We start from the raw sequence: 2,448 nt of genomic DNA on the forward strand, positions 1-2,448 counted from the left end.
GTGAAACAGATGTTTCACTACGTAAAGAGGTGCTATTTAATTTCTCATTTACTGACTAACAGTTTTCAAGTGGCATGGCAACGCCGCCGAACCGTAATAGTACACCTATGAATTTTAGAATTATCAGAATGCAAAACAACTATCGCTTCAACTCCTTCGCATGGCAAAAGTGCTCTGACGGACTACCGACCGAAATGTGGAACAAGCAAGCAGAAATTCGTGTAACAAAATTTCGATTGTTGCTGTTGTAGCAGGACGTCTTCCCAGTGTGGATCCGTAACACCGCTGAGCACAAGGGTATCCAAAACTTCCAACCTGCGCTTTAACTACTACTCAATGCGATTAAAGATAGTAACAAGTTGGGGTTTTCATTTCGAAAGTGGAAGCATCGCGGTAGAAGCTTAATTACAACCGTGGGGATTTCCTTCAACTTTTTCAAGGTTGCGTCTTAAGAGATATTCTAGTGCATACATTTGCTTTTCTCTTTGTTGATTGTTCAGAAATGTTTGTGTTGTGCTCTGCTATGGTTGTGTTGAGCGTGTCCTTAACAAAGTTTAGTTTGATGCTTTCCTGAGAGACAACAAAGAGCCGGTGACAGTTTAGCGAGACAAAGTAGCAAATAATAATTCACAACAACAGCAGCGCTGGCTGACATGACATTAACTGAGGAAACTTTCCAAATTATGCAATAATAAAGATTAAAGAGATTTTCATAAAATAAGATCTAGAAAAAATTATATTTTCATCTAAATATATTTGTAATACTATTTACGAGTTTTTCAATAAAAACGCTACAAAAGTTTTTTTCAAATAAAACAAAAACGGTTTGAGAATTGTGCAAGTCCATATCATCCAATTCAGTCCAAAAATATTCGGTTATCCAATTCACGAACATACGACTATTCTGGCGATCAAGCGGATTCAATTCTTGCGTCAATTTGATCTTGTAAGGATGTAGGTAAGGAGCTTCGCACAACGACGTCAGCGAAATGTTCAATGCTTCAGAAAAAAATGTAGGAGACTGATTTGGTTCTTCCTCAATTGTTGATCTGACAGGATGATTATTGACGATCAGAAATTGGGCATAGTGCTCTTAAAGTTCCGGCCACTAGCTCCGAATTCCCTTTTTGAAATCCCGTTATAATATAATCGTAATCGAAAGCGGCAACTGGACTTATATTGTGCTTAAAAAATTTTCAAATACTGTACACTGTCCGGGTTATGAGAAAATGAAGTTATAGGCATTAAAACATCGTAAGGAGCCAAATATTAAAAAAATTTATTTAGCTACATTTTTCCTTATAATTCGTATTTTTTGTATGATTTCGGTATATAAATGAGAGAATTAAATATTTAATATTTTTACCACGCAACGGAAATATACAATTTTACTTTTTTCAAAAAATCTTGGAATATAAATTTAAAAATTGTTGATGTATTTTAAACTTCTATTTTATTTTTTAACTTTAATATGTAGTTCAGGACACTTATATTCCTTTCCTTTTTTGCTGACATATAAAAAGTTGGCCTAATAAAGATTTAGAAATAAGGGATAAAAATGTTCCAAATGTTGACCTGACAGACCGTAAAATCTTAACCTTCTCTAATAATTTAATTTTCTGGGTGGTGTATAGGATAAATATAGGTCCTGTCGCGAGATATGAGATTTAACCAAAAATGGCCAGTGACAAGCCCATCGTCCAATTTGCTCATTGATTTCCATAAAGCCTTTTCGTACCATCTTGAAAGTAAAACATATTGTTTCCAGCGTACTTAGTTATTGATTTATTACGCTTTTTGTAGTTTTGATCTGTATCGTTATATGGGGAGTGACCCTGTTATCTTCCGATTTAATCTACTTTCACATTAACGATTTAGGTGTTGTAGATTTAGTGGTTTGAGAAATATGTACATTAAACTTATTAAGGTGGGGCCATGTCCTCTTTTCCAAATTTTTTGGCCATAGGTGCCCGTTGATACTGCGATCCACTACACTTACAGCTTTATATCTAATTTAGTTCTTAGTTATTTATTTTTATATGTTTTCGGTTAATGGTGATTTGTGGGCGTGGCAGTGGTCTGATTACGCCCATCTACGAGTTCGCAGTTTGTTTTGTGCTAGAAACTCGCATTCCAAGTTTGATCAAGGTGACTCAATTTTGAATCAAGTGAGGCTTGTACGGACGAACGGACAAACAGGCCGTCCCTCGGTTTTCAACTTTTCTCGTCATCCTAATCATTTATGTATTTAATATAAAAAATGTCTATGTCACAATGTTAGTTACCGTACTCCTCCGAAAAGACTTTACCAATTTTTCCAAATTTTATATGCATATTCAGTAAGTTTGATAATCGGCTACTATCTATTGTGCATACCCTTAAAAGTGAGAAAAATTGACAATTCCGAAAATTAACTTCTTTCCATACATTTTTTTTTTTTTGTTTTGT

Source organism: Bactrocera dorsalis, chromosome 1, assembly GCF_023373825.1.
Source record: "Bactrocera dorsalis isolate Fly_Bdor chromosome 1, ASM2337382v1, whole genome shotgun sequence".
Classification (NCBI taxonomy): Eukaryota; Metazoa; Arthropoda; class Insecta; order Diptera; family Tephritidae; genus Bactrocera; species Bactrocera dorsalis.